We start from the raw sequence: 14,353 nt of genomic DNA, 5'->3' as shown, positions 1-14,353 counted from the left end.
TCAGCAGCAAGGTGGATGGCCCAAGTTGCAGTGGATGTGGATGCCTCACTTGAAGATATTAAATACCAGATTAGGGATAGGTTGCATTGAAGAAAATCTATCTATGTGGTCACTGTCAACACTGACTTGGTGACATATAATCAATAGGAATGAATAATAGAGAGCAAAGCATAAGCCCAGTTCCAGTAAATTGCTTGGTAGATATGTCTAGCCCATGGTAATTAACCTGAATAGACCACTTGGTCTAAGTGGCTAAGACCACTTAAAACATTCTGTCCTTCCATGAACACACCATTATACTGCTTTAGAGTAAGTTACAAATATTTTGTGGTATGTTAATTATTTGTTAATTATAAAGTGATTCTTCAACTGGCTTATTACTTGACTTCTTAAAATGTTAAAATACAATGGATACATACCTATTTGAAAAGCTAATGTATCCTCAATCTTGTTTTGAAAGTAACAATACAATACTGATACATTAGCTTTTCAAACAGATGAAACTACCATCACTACTGGATTATTAGTCAATAATTTCTCATAACAGTCTCTATTCTAAAGATAAGCTTGAATGTTTCTTAAAGGCAAGCTTTTTTCTTTGTTTGTATGTGATCTCTAAACAAGCCAAAATCAGCATTGCATGATACTCATTATTAAGTTACACAACATGTACCATATTTCACTGCTTTTCACTTTAGACTTTCAGTGAAAATAACGATTTACTTCCACTTTTAAAATGCTTTGTGAGAAGGGATTAGATGAGCTACATTCCACTACACATGTGATCCATGGCATTAAAAGGAAATTTTATTTCTGCAAAAAGTGGAAATGTTCTTCCAGAGAGGGAATTCAGAGTAAATTTATTTCGTACACTGTAGTACTAGAGCAGCACTCCTGAATCCAAAACAAGGCACTCCCAATAGGAGCAATAATAACAAACTACAATTCTCTACACCAAACCAGAAAAATCAAAATGATCCTGCATTCATCTCACATTAACATACAAAAAATAATACTGACACATAAATGGAAGGGGGGAAAACTATTTTAAGTCAGCAGATAGATATATTGCAGAGCCTCTGACTCAGCCCTTACAACAAACAACTCCACCCAAAGCAATTATACAGAGGGAAGGTCAGAAAAGTTCTAGGCTGTTCTTTAAAGAGAACCAATCTAATAATAATCTAATGTTAGCAAAGACTTATCTAACCAACTTTCCTAAAGGATCTTACTATCGAATTTCCCCAGTAATATCTAGTTAGTGTTGTACATTCAGCTCAAGCAGAATAGCAACCATTGTAATTATGGTATCTCACACAAAATTAGAATGGTGTATCTTCTGGTATGCAAATCTGTGTGAAGAGGCAGTGTGCATAGTAATTAAAATTTTGAATAAAGGTTCAAGTCCAGCTTCAACCATGGAAGCTCATAAGGTGGCTTCGGATCAGCCATCTCTTAAAGGGTGTACTATGTATGCCAACATGCTTCCAAAGAAAAGAAAGGACATGTAGCTTAATCAACAAGCAAATGAATAAAAATCCTTGATAACACAACCAACATAAAAGAATCCAGTTGAAAGCAAAAGATTTGCAAAGAATCTTTCAATACTGTATTGAGACTTCATGAAAAGACTTTCTGAAAAGGAAGTAGGCACATCCTAAAGCTGTGGGTTAACTGACCACAATGCCAACAAGAAATGAAACTTAACACAATAAAAACTGGCTCATCAAGCTAAAATATAAACAAACTACAAATTCCACAATCATGTTTTAGAAATAGATATTTCAGATATTTAAGATTAGCCACCCTAAAATAACAATCTTTTATCTTAGGGTGGCTAATCTTAAACATCTAGAATGTCTATTTCTGAAACACAATTATGGAGCTTGTAGTTTATTTATATTTTAGCCTGATGAGCCAGTTTTATGGTGTTAATCCTTTTTCATTTAGTAAAAGGTTGGGGTTGTTGAAAATGCATATCCATTTGGATGCACCAAAATCTCTATCCATGTTAAACTATCTAGACATAAAATGTATCCTAAATTATACATAAAGATGTGCAATAAAAAAGGAACCATAAGTATTCCATTATACAACAATAAAGGTAGAGTATGGCTATTTTTAATAAATGTCCTTATGTTCCTAATTACTGCACTTCATAAAGAAATTTGGCAATTATTCAGTCTTTAGGTAGTCATGTTTTAGCAGCTAATATCTATCCAGCTAAGCTTTTCCAGCATAAAACATTAGGATGTTAACTGAATGACTATAGTACAAAACAAAGCCTGATGAAGACAAATATATTTCTGTATCAAAAAAGCTTTATTTGACATATATAACATCATTTGATTACAGTATATAAAACTTTACTGTAAAAGAGGACCAACTGTAGCCATATCCTCTGTAACTGCAGGTGATCAAAGTTTAAACAAAACAGCCAGTGGCAATCTGTTAGGACAACAGGAGTGCTTTCTTTGCATAATATTTCATTTCAATCTCATACATCTTCATATAAAAGCTCTTGGTAACAGAGAATGAGAATGGTCTTTGCTTGACATTCTATTTGTTTATTCTAACAATAGATAAAGTATAGCTGCCAGTCATAGCTATATTGAAACAGATAGGCCAATGATCCAGCTCAATAGAAAGCTATTCTAAGTGCTAATTTTTTCATTCACAACTACATTACAAGCACAGATATTTAGCCTTAGGCATTTTGCTACATTATAAAAAACTGAATTAAATCCACAATATGCAGGCATCAGCTAGTTCTAGAAGACGAGAAAGTGTCCCAATACCATTCAGATTAGAGGTTTTCCTTCCACATACATAAACATAACAATATATTAATGCTACCACTATGATCACAGGAGTACATAATGTAATTTGAGCCGGCAAATGAGCTGGGACCATATCTGTTCTTCTAGATTAGAATTACGTGAGTTTGAATTATTTCATTCCTTCATTTCAATATTAAATTGTGTTCTAAAATAGTTTTGCAAATAAATCTATAGAACGATAGCCTAAATAGATGATTATACCCTTTCACACACTGATATCATGAGCCAATTATTCTTTTGGAAGATTGAACTTTATAATTCTTTTCTTGCTTTGTTGACATATTGCTGATTTGTCACAGGGAATGAAGCAAATGATTCACAGGTCTGTGACTAAAAAGCTGTTTGATTATTTTCATCTAATTTCCCTGTATTTTGGTGTGCTGAAAACAAAAAAATATTGAAAAAACTCCTAGACGTCATGATTTGCCATAACATGCAAAATTGTCTTCAAATGTATTTAAAAAAAATATTTTTGGTATTTTTTTATATTATGGGTTTTTAACCAAATTTAAAGTCCAAATTACTATTAATTAATTCACATAAATGCATTTAAGATATAAAATGCCAAAAAAAAACCTTAAAGGGTTTGTCCAAGCTATGTAAAAAAAATATAGCACTGTAAATCTGATGGTCAGCAATATATACATAAGCTAAGCAAGTTTTAAGTCTGTGCTTCTAATGGTAGAAGGGGTTAATCTTTCCTGAAGAATCCAGTGGGAGACACAGGGCAGATAGCAGCATCTCCGGTCAGTGCAGGGGGCGTGGCCAGCACTGTGAAGTCTCGTGTAGAAACACAGAGCTGCTCTCTCCTGCATGCCACACTTGTGCATAAATCATCATCAGGTTCTTGGTTCTAGGCTGTTCACACTTTTTCATCACAATTCATGTTAGCTCGTCATTCTTCAACCGTTATGTTATGGCTCTGCGAAAGTGTATTAATTCACCAGACAGTTTCTGTTTCATTTGTGGTGAATATACAGTGTTGAAGCAACAGCAGAATATTACAGACTTTATGAAAAAAGTATACTTTGCATACTTTGGACTAAAAATTGGAGATCAAGATAAAGTTTGGGCGCCTCATAAAGTGTGCAAATGGTATGTTGAGGACCTCCAAAACTGGTTCAAGGGTAAAAAAAATCTTTCCGTTATGGGATTCCTATAGTAAGGCGAGAGCAAAAGAACCATAGTGATACTTTTGTTCATGCGATGTGAAAGGGTTTAATTCCAAATGGAAGCATTCCATTTCATACCCCAATCTTCACTCAGCAATTTGTCCCATCCCCCATGGCACAGATATATCAGTACCCAAGCCCCCTGCTACCTTGGAACAGATACCTAGCTCCGATGAAGGTGAAGTCATACCTGAACCAGATGACGAATCAAGTTCTGACTTTGAAGATGATACAAGACCAAAATTCTTTTCTCAGGAGGAAATGAATGATTTAGTAAGAGACTTGAATCTTCCCAAAGATGCCACTGAGTTTTTCGGATCAAGGCTGAAAAGCAGGAATTTATTGTTGCCAGGAGTGTGATCTTCATGGTTCGTGAAAAGGAGTTCGTTCCTTACTTAATCCAGGAAGATAAGTTGGTTTATTGCATCAATGTCGAAGGTCTGATGGGTCAATTTAAAATCCAATATGATTCAGAGCAATGGTGTCTTTTTATAGATTCTTCAAAAAGAAGTCTCAAAGCAGTTTTACTCCACAACGGTTTTTATGCTTCAATACCTGTAGGTCATTCCGTAAACTTGAAGGAAACCTACGAGAACTTGGAATTGGTTCTTCGTAAACTTAAATATGAAGACCATGGTTGGCAAGTGTGTGGGGACTTGAATGTCTTGTGCATGCTGCTCGGGCAACAAGCTGGGTATACCAAATATCCTTGTTTTCTGTGTCTATGGAACAGTCGAGACCGACAAAATCACTGGACCAAGAAGAGTTGGCAGCCAAGGGTGCTAACAGTCGGTGAAAAAAATGTTCTCCGAGAAACTTTGGTACCTTCCCATAAAGTTCTTCTACCACCTCTCCACATAAAATTGGGATTGATGAAGTAATTCGTAAAATCACTCCCAAGAGATGGAGAATGCTTCAAATACTTGGTCACCAAGTTTCCATGCCTGTCCGAGGCAAAATTGAAGGGAGGTGTGTTCATCGGACCAGACATTAGAAGGCTTATAGTTGATCAAGAGTTTGTCAATACCATGACGGAGCCTCAAAAAGATGGGTGGATTGCATTTAAAGAAGTCATACAGAAATTTTTAGGCAATAACAAAGATCCTCACTACAAAAAGATTGTCGGAAGAACGCTGAAAGCATTTCAAGCTTTAGTTTGCCTGATGAGTTTGAAAGTGCATTTCCTCCAGTCCCACCTTGACTACTTTCCTGAAAATTTGGGAGCTGTGAGTGAGAAACAAGGTGAACGATTCCACCAAGACATTAAAGAGATGGAAAGGAGATACCAGGGAAGCATTACAATGATGGCAGACTACTGTTGGATGCTTCAGAGAGACATTCCAGATACTACTCACAAGCGTAAATGCACCAAGAGGAGCTTCACAAGGAAGAAGAATCGAGTTTAGTGTGGGTAGATGAGCTCATTTCAGTTCAAAAAAGGATTTTCATGAAAATATTGTAATAAAACTTTAATTTTATAAGTCTATTTCCATTTATTTTGAGGTATTGCCTTATTTAACATAGTTACCTAAATTGTCAGGAAATGTGATGTCCTATGACAAAATGGAGGTCATTTTCGGATTCAGCTCACCAAAAAACATAAAGATTACGTCAAATAACCAAAACAGCTCTCGAATGTTTTTTTTTTTGCAGACCTGTGTTATTTATGCTTCATATTTGTATGTATTAAATTTACATGCTGCCCATCTCACTGTTAAGCAACTCTGGATAGTTTACACACTATGAAACAATACAAAACAATTTAAATGTTTAAAACATTAAACCTTAAAAATTAAAAGGTAACAAAAAAGTGAATAAAAATGGACCAATATGCAAACAGGCTGAAGATGATACCTTCTCCTAATCTACTGGCTTCCTCCAAAGTAGGAGACACCCCCCCATCAGAACCCCAAGCTGGCTGCAGAGCCAGGTTTTCAGAAGGCCAAAGAGTGTATCTAGCTTATCTAGTGTCCATGTGAGCAAAAGTTCTTGTTTACAATAAACAATCTACATGTTTCAGTTGCACATTTATTTTGGTGGTGTATATGTGTGTGTTTCATTCTTTCAATATCCAGAATTACATGTTACCATCCACTATCCAGCTAGAAAGGCGTTTGACTGGACTTCCAGCATTTGTTGAATGATCTAACAACTTTTACATCAAGAAAGAGGGAGAGAAGGAATAATAAAGCATATATTTGTTACATAATTACTATTAGGTATAAGAGATTTACTTTGATGCTCAGAACTGAAGCACCGGACCATAATTACTCTTTTTTAAGTTCATAATCTATTTAACGTGTTAACTTACTGTATTGCACTTCTAGACATTAGCTTATATTCTAAATTTGAATCTACATTCCAGATCTTTCGTAAATTTTCTGGATGTGAATGTAATGTAAATTCTTGAATTTAGCTTGAAATCATGTTTGTGTTTTATTCAATTATCTTCATCCAGAATTCAACACAAGGAGAGAAATGGTTTTAAAATATAACCTTTTAATTAGTATTAAAACACAGAATTCATAAGGTTTCTGATAGCACACATCAGGGGTTTTATTTTTAAACTCTGTTTTATATTTATGAATAGGCTCATTTTCATCATGGCACTGAAATGTCATGTGTAAAATGTAACTATAAAAAAATACACATCCATATTTGGTTGGAATTGCTGCAGGGCCCTCAAATGTAATAATTTGTTATAAAGTTAGGGTATCTCTTTTTTTAAAAAATCCAGTTAAAATTGTCAAATAAGAACTGCCCTGCACACTGCATGAGATTTGGTCTCTATATAGAGAAAAAACTTGTGGTGCCTAACATGTTTTTACAAGCAACACATTCAATGTTGTCTTCAGAGACGATCACTGGTAACATGCAAAGAATTATATTCTTTAACTGTGTTTGTTTAGTGTAAGAAATGACATGTCATGCAATCTAACAGAGATTAAGTTATCTAAATTAGTGGATAAATTCTTCATAGAACGCATAATGGCTGAAAAGATAACAAATTCAGATTATGTTTAAGATACCAAAATGAAGAAGATAAAACTTTGGGCAGATGTATAAAATAACAGGTTCTAGTATCCATCTAGCTAGTAGTTCATATAACTTAATACACAATTATTTCTCAACCTAACCTATTTCAAATTTATAGTCTACAAATAAAAAGAATCAAGCCCTCCTCAAAATATGATACACAACCATCACAGCTTTTCAAAGATTAAAGTACATAGATTATCTTCAGTATTTTTAAGCAGTCAGATATCTTTGCTATAACTATAATACAAAGCAAATTTCCTAAATCTCCATTAATCTCGGGATGTATTATCCTTGTGTTATATCATAATGACCGTTACATTAAAGTAAGCCATAGTAACATTATAAACCTTCTTTGTAAAACAATTTAGGATTGTACTAAAATTCACACAAAAAAGAATCAAGTGAAGAAGAAATACAATCTATTGCTTGCTTATCCCAATTTAATTCTTCTAGGCTCACATCAAGTCTGGATATAGCATCAACCAATTATGAGGGCTTGGCATTTATGCTGAGGGATAACTCCCAAATAATGAAGGTTTTTCTTCTTTTGGGGGGACTCTGATGTGAGTAAAGCATTCTTTAACTCTTTCTCTTTATTCCAAATTTGCTTTTACGCTTAAAGAGGTAGTCATATAACATGTTTAACCAAATCAGATAGCTTAATAAATGCATCTGAACAAAACATTAAGCCTGATTAGTCTAACATTGGTTTGGTTATTTAAGTTGCTTTTTAAAATTGTCCAACTCTGAAAAGTCTGGGCAGCTTTCAATATTTGAAACACATAATTTATTCCTTACGTTTTGTATTAACCCACTCTATTTTGACAGTTTATAGGTCAATGCATCATGCAAATATATCATCAATAACCAAGTTATGTGTTTACACGAATTGGCCCAAGTCTATTTTGTGACCTGCCGACTCTTGGGTTTTGTACAGCACAAACAAAACACTGGGGAATCATAAATTTAACCAAGGCAATTAGAGACAATATGAGGAAATTATCCAAGGCCGTACAGGAAAGGAAAAGCCCTAAGTGCATTTCATATTCAAGATTCCCAGCAAGGCTTGTGGTTTATCCTCTGCTAGAATGAAGTCCTCACCTTCACCTGGCAACAGCATTCTGCTGCTGCTTTAATGAGAAAAGGTGCCAGGGATTAACAGTGCATTGTTTTCCTTCTGTACCCAACTTCAGGGCTGCTACAGCTAATTAACCATCCCTGCTTTCCTACCATTTTCTTGCAGCCAGTCTGATGATCCCAGACAGAGGGGGGGGGGGAGGTTTAAGCCGAGTATCCGTCCCCTGGCAAGAACATGTCCTGCGTTCTGGTCAAAGCTGCTAATGTATCAGAGATGGTGATGATGCAGAGAATCCAAGAGGAAAAGCGAGACAGAACCTATTCTTACCCCCATGAAACAGTGATTTGCACTTGACAGGATGGAGGCAGGACCCTCTTCAGGAACAGCAAACTCCATCTGATTCTTGGTTTAAAAAAAAAAAAACCAACGCAAAAGTTACTAACTGTCCCAAAAGGTTGCCAAATCTAAAGGCGCCCCTTTCCTCTACCGGGAGATAAAAGGTAGAGCAAAAGGGTGGTCGTTGGAATGATGACAACCATTCAATGAAGAAATGCCTATGGTAAGCAGAAAAGACTGGGGAAAGGAAGGGCAAAGTGCCTGCAAGTTTTAAGCCCCCTTCTTCCCTCCCTTTTACCACCCAGCAAAGAGACAGTGTCCCACGCAAACCCGGAGGAAAGCGGCCCAACGGGAAGGTTGGCAAAGCCCGGCAGGATGCAACCTTAGCCCAAGCAAGTGCGGCATCGAGAGCCGCTCTTCAGGGGCGGAGAGAGCCAGCTCAAGAAGCGAGGCGGTGCAAGTCTGTCGGTGCCAACCAGCAACCAAGGAGAGATGCCCCCTCGCTCGCTTTGCTTTGCTTTTTAGGCCCCAGCTCCTGGTCGAATCCCTCCACTTCCTTCCCCGCCGCTTACCTGCTCCCGCCGCCCGCGCAAAAACCGCCTTGCTCAGCCCGGCCTTCCGCCAGCTTCGTCCTCCTCCCTTTGACAGCGGAGCCGGCGGCGGCCAACTACTGCTGCCCATGGCAGAGCAGAATCCGGCCTCCTCAAAGCCCTCCCTTTCCCCCCCCCCACTTCCCGTCGCCAGGGAAACCCGAAAGCCCGCCCACTCCAGCAGTTGCAACAGCGACGGAGGCAGCAACAGCAGCTCCCTGAACCTAAACCACCCGCCGGGCCACGCAAGGAGGGTCCCGCCCCCTCCCGCCCGAGACGCCCCCCCCTCCTCCAGCCTCACGTACAGCCAAAGGGCCAATAGGAAAGTAGCTCTAAATCTTGACCTCATTGAATGAACGCCCGTTTCTTACGCAGCGGCTGGGAAAAGCCTGCGTTGTTCTGCGGCGGAGGGTGGGGGGGGCTTGGATTCCCCTTCTCGGCTTCTTGAATTCGTGGCTTCCGGGATCTTGATTTCGTGTGACCTAGTTTTTGGACTTTGCCTTTACTATTCCACTGTTATCTCGATATGGGATCTCTCAGCTTTAATCTGATTTCTCGGTGACTTTTTTTTTCCTTCTCAAAGGTTGCAAATGCAGATGACATACTCATATTCTGTAGCCAAGCACGCTATAGAATCAGAATAGGGCTGGAAGGGACCTTGGAGGTCTTCTAGTCCAACCCCCTCTTCAAGCAGCAGATCCTAAACCAGTGATGGCTAACCTTTTTTGGACCAAGTGCCCAAAGCATGTGAACCCCCAAAATGCAGTGGCCCCTGACATGTACCCCACCCTCACACGTATCTATGTGTGACCCCCCACATGCACCCTGCCTCCTCACGCAGAGACCCAAAGAGCAGGTGGCCGGTGGGAGGCCCGCATGCATGTGCAGTGGAGCTGAGCTGGGACGACGGCTTGCGTGCCCACAGCGAGGGTGCTGCGTGCCCTTCAGACAAGTGACTCTCCAGTCTCTCCTTAAAAACCTCCAGTGATGAAAAACCCTCAACTTCTGACAGCTTCTGACACCAAGCTGTTCCTTTGGTTAATTGTCCTTACTGTTGGGAAAATTCTCCTCAATTCCAGGTTGCTTCTCCTCTTGATTAGTTTCCATCCATTGTTTCTTATCCTATCCTCCAGTGCTTTGGAGAATAAGTTGACCCTGTCTGCTTTTTGACAGCCTCTCAAATACTGGACTAGTGCTATCATGTCCTCCCTAGTCCTTTTTTTCTTTAGGCTAGCCAAACCCAAATCCTACAATCGTTCTTTATATGTTTTAGTCTCCAGGCTTTTAATCATCTGAATTGTTCTTCTTTGGACTTTTTCCAAAGTCTCAACATCTTTTTTGTAATGTGACCAAAACTGGATGCAGTATTCTACATGTAGCTTTATAAAGCGGTACTATAGCTTAGCATATTTTCAGAACACTGCCATGGTTCAACATGTTATGCAAACTTGGACAATTGGTTTGAGTAAATCATGGATCAGTTAATAATAGGAAAACAGCGGGAACCCATTCAGTAATACTTAAGAGATTGGACAACCATTTGTCTGAAATAGTATGGGGTTTCCTGCTTGAGCAGGTGGTTGGACTGGAAGACCTGCAAGGTCCCTTTATTACTCTGTTATACTTAATTTAGAATGCAGTATATTGTTCAAAAGTCATTCGGTAAAACAGTCATCCACAGGATCACAAGCTCTGTCAAAATGCTGAAAACTTTTTAAAGAGTTTGCTTTGATGCAAACACTGCCCCTTTGGCAGACATAGAGTATACTCTGATGCAGATGTAAACGCAGTGGAGCTTGTCTTGCAATACTCTTTCATCAGTAGTAAGCAGCAAGCTCTGCGGTAAGCAGGAGGGGCATTGTGATATTATGATGCGAACTATGTGCCTTCTCAAGCTGTTAAGATACAAATAAGAAAGGCTTGGATTTGTATTTTGATGCTGCAGTACAGTTTGTCAGTTTTTATCACAATTTGTATCAGATACCTATGTGTTGCCAATTATGAAATATATGGCTTATAAAAAATATTCGCAATTCTACAGTATTATGGTCAGGTGCTTACTCCTATCATCACCTTGTAAATCAGTGTAGCTGTATAAAGAACAGTATTTATACTATTAACATGGTATAATTATCCATGGTGGCCGCTCTCTCTGGAACATCATCCCTCCAGAGATTAGAATGGCCCCCACTCTAGCACTCTGGTTTTGCCAGTGGGCCTGGGGAACCCAGAACGGGATGGAGCCCATTAATTAGCTCGTGTGAGGTGTTGTCACCAGGGTGGGGGATGGGGTGATTTTATTATATTAATTTATTGTACAACTCTTTTTTATTAGTTTTAATTTTTATGTGAGGTTTTATATTCTGTAAGCCGCCTTGAATCGCCAAATAAATAAATAATAAATAAAGTCCAAACACTACAAAAATCCTTCAAGGGATTTAGTTGCTTTCTAAACTAACCAAGACGATCTTATGAAGATTAAACCGTGTGAACTAGTTAAATTCTACTGTACTAAATGAGAAGTTTCACCTTTGACTTCAAATAAAATACAAACATTTCTATACACAGAATTGTTGCAGGCAAGTCACACATAATAATACAAACATAATTCTATGCACATGTGCTTCATTTTATGAAATTGCAATTAAGAGGGATCAAAGTTCTGAGTTACATTACTGATAGGCCTAACAATTGGAACATGTCCGTGTCAATTTCTTAATAGCCCAATACAAACCTAAGCTTAAACATTGAAAGTCCTCTCTAAATAGTTGAGTAATAATAAGTATACTTATTTGCAGTCTAGTGCTAAAATCCTAAGCACAAATACCTGGAAATAAGTTCTTTTGAACTAAGTGGAATATTTTATTAGTAAATGTGCATATAACTGTGCTATAAATGTAGTCATTTTTAAGTATAAGTATAAGTATGTGCAAAATGTAAGAATTCACAATTTTCTGAAATACTTTCATATTATTCCATCTCAAAGATTACATTTGTATCTGTATGCATTTAGTAAACATTCTGGCCATCAGCACTCTTCAAATAACATGCTTTTCTTTTCTACTTAAGACAGATTTTTCAGGACAAACTCTTAAATTTATCTAAATATAAAATATGATCATTGTGCAGTATAATTGCATATTGAATTAATTTACTCAGAAGGTCCACTTTTTTTAGCTTTCACTAAATGTAATTAGGCAGCATCTATCCCTGAAAAATCTTTTCTGCCCCTTTAAATTATTTTCCCCCTCATACGCATTAACCATGGATAAAACATATAATACATAGGGAGGAGGTTCAGCTCAGTATATAACAAAATAGCCATAATACCTGTATAAACACATTTTAAATATTCCTCACCAAGTAACAAGTGAGCGACTTGCTACTCAGTGCATAAACTAGTCCAGGATGGGCATGGCCAGCTCAATGTCACTTGTGTTGGGGGCTCCCAGGTTGTGTTTCTGGCTGCGACGGCCTCCTGCAACCCCCCGCCAGCAAAAACAGTGCCGAGCACGGTCCTCCAGAGCTCTATTTTTGCTGGCAGAGGCACCATGGGCCACTTGTTCGCTGTTTCTAAGGCAGCCTGACAGACAACCTGTGGGCCAGATTTGGGCCGCGGGCCTTGAGCTTGACACCCTTGTTGCAGAGAATTAAAAGATTATAGTATTATACCTGTCTCTCTTTATTTTGTAAAAGTGTGTGTATAACTGTAACTTAACCCGATTGTATGAGTTTATATGAAAAATAGGGACACGGTGGCTCAGTGGCTAAGACGCTGAGCTTGTTGATCAAAAAGGTTGGCAGTTTGGTGGTTCAAATCCCTAGCGCCGCGTAATGGAGTGAGCTCCCATTACTTGTCCCAGCTTTTGCCAACCTAGTCATTTGAAAGCATGTAAAAATGCAAGTAGAAAAATAGGGACCACCTTTGGTGGGAAGGTAACAGTGCTCCATGCGCCTTCAGCATTTAGTCATGCTGGCCACATAACTATGGAGACATCTTCGGGCAGCACTGGTTTTTCATGTTTGAAATGGAGATGAGCACAGCCCCCTAGTGTCGGGAACAACTAGCACATTTGTGGGAGGAGAACCTTTACTTTTTTATATGAAAAATAGAACCATAAGCTAATTATATGGGCTCATTGTCTAGAACTTCAGTCCCCAAATTTTGTGGCTTGGCTGCCTGGCTTGGAGGAGAAGGGAGAGGGGAACTGGACCACATGAGTGGTGGGCTGGTGTGCATGTGTTTGCATGCCGGCCCACCACTCACTCACATGAGTGGAGCTGCTTGCACACAGGCACATTGGCCCACCTCTCACATGGCCTGGTTCCATATAGGCCACAGTCTGATAGTGGGCCATAGGCCAGGGGTCGGGGACCCTGGTCTAGAATATGATAGCCTAAAGTGCATTTAGTGAATTCAAGTCACTTTGCTGCCTTTTCTCCCTTGTATTTTCCCCACTGCAGCTAGTTCTAGAATTTCCATCATAGGGTAAGGAGAAGAGAAGAAGATAGATTGCTACTAAACTCTTTACCACCACAGTATAACTGTGACAGGAGAAACCAGACATTACTATTGCTCTTTTTCCCCTATTCTTGTGCTGCTTTTCTTAGAATGTGTATTTTCCACATTTGCAAGAGCAAACCATTTACCTTGCCTATCTTGTATGACTGAGCAAGGTTACCCATCTTCTTTAGATAATCCATGACGTTATTCCACTGCAATGATAAGCAATCTTGTTTACCTTTAAATGGAAATAATCCATGACTTTTACACAAATGTCACCTCTGAAACATAGGTCTTTATGACTCAGCAGTTTCAGTCAAGATTCAGAAACATACATTTTAAGGTTTATGTTTCTTTCACATCTCATCCAACAAAATCTGAATTATTGGAAGTGAACCAAAAACATAGATTTTATAGATAAAGAGTATATCTTACTACGATTGATTAACTGTTATACCAATAGCCTTGGTATTTTGAGTAGATAAATTATATACATGCTTATTTTTGAGATTTGTTGTCATTGTATCTGAATTTCAGACATTGCCTTCCATAATCAGAGTATCCTCTCATACAATGGATCAGTAATTTCCTCTCTTCATTTTCTCTTTCACTTCCTTGGATTAGGAGTTTAATGTAGCAAATTTTGCTCCAGACCATCTTGTATGAAAGACACACATTAGCTGAGATTTTACAACATGCTAGTCTAAATTATATTGTGGATGGTGGCTAATTAATGGTTCATTGAATGAAGGAAACACAACCACTTTGATTAATTTCTGCTTTGATGCATTACA

At 38.3% G+C, this 14,353-nt stretch overlaps 1 protein-coding gene across 1 annotated transcript in view; it reads right to left on the bottom strand.

The window, feature by feature from the left end:
• LYST (lysosomal trafficking regulator) overlaps positions 1-9,175 on the bottom strand; it is a 98,360-nt gene extending 89,185 nt beyond the window's left edge. The window contains exon 1 of the mRNA XM_087718070.1: positions 9,038-9,175. The gene's annotated coding sequence lies outside the window, so the exon portion shown is untranslated. The remainder of the gene's footprint in view (positions 1-9,037) is intronic.
• Positions 9,176-14,353: the final 5,178 nt, after the last annotated feature.

Source organism: Thamnophis sirtalis, unplaced genomic scaffold (genome assembly GCF_051295495.1).
Source record: "Thamnophis sirtalis isolate CommonGarterSnake01/CBP01778 unplaced genomic scaffold, rThaSir2_p1.2 scaffold_6, whole genome shotgun sequence".
Taxonomy (NCBI): Eukaryota; Metazoa; Chordata; class Lepidosauria; order Squamata; family Natricidae; genus Thamnophis; species Thamnophis sirtalis.
Note: the sequence above shows the minus strand (reverse complement) of the source record. Positions and strands in the feature narration are given on the sequence as shown.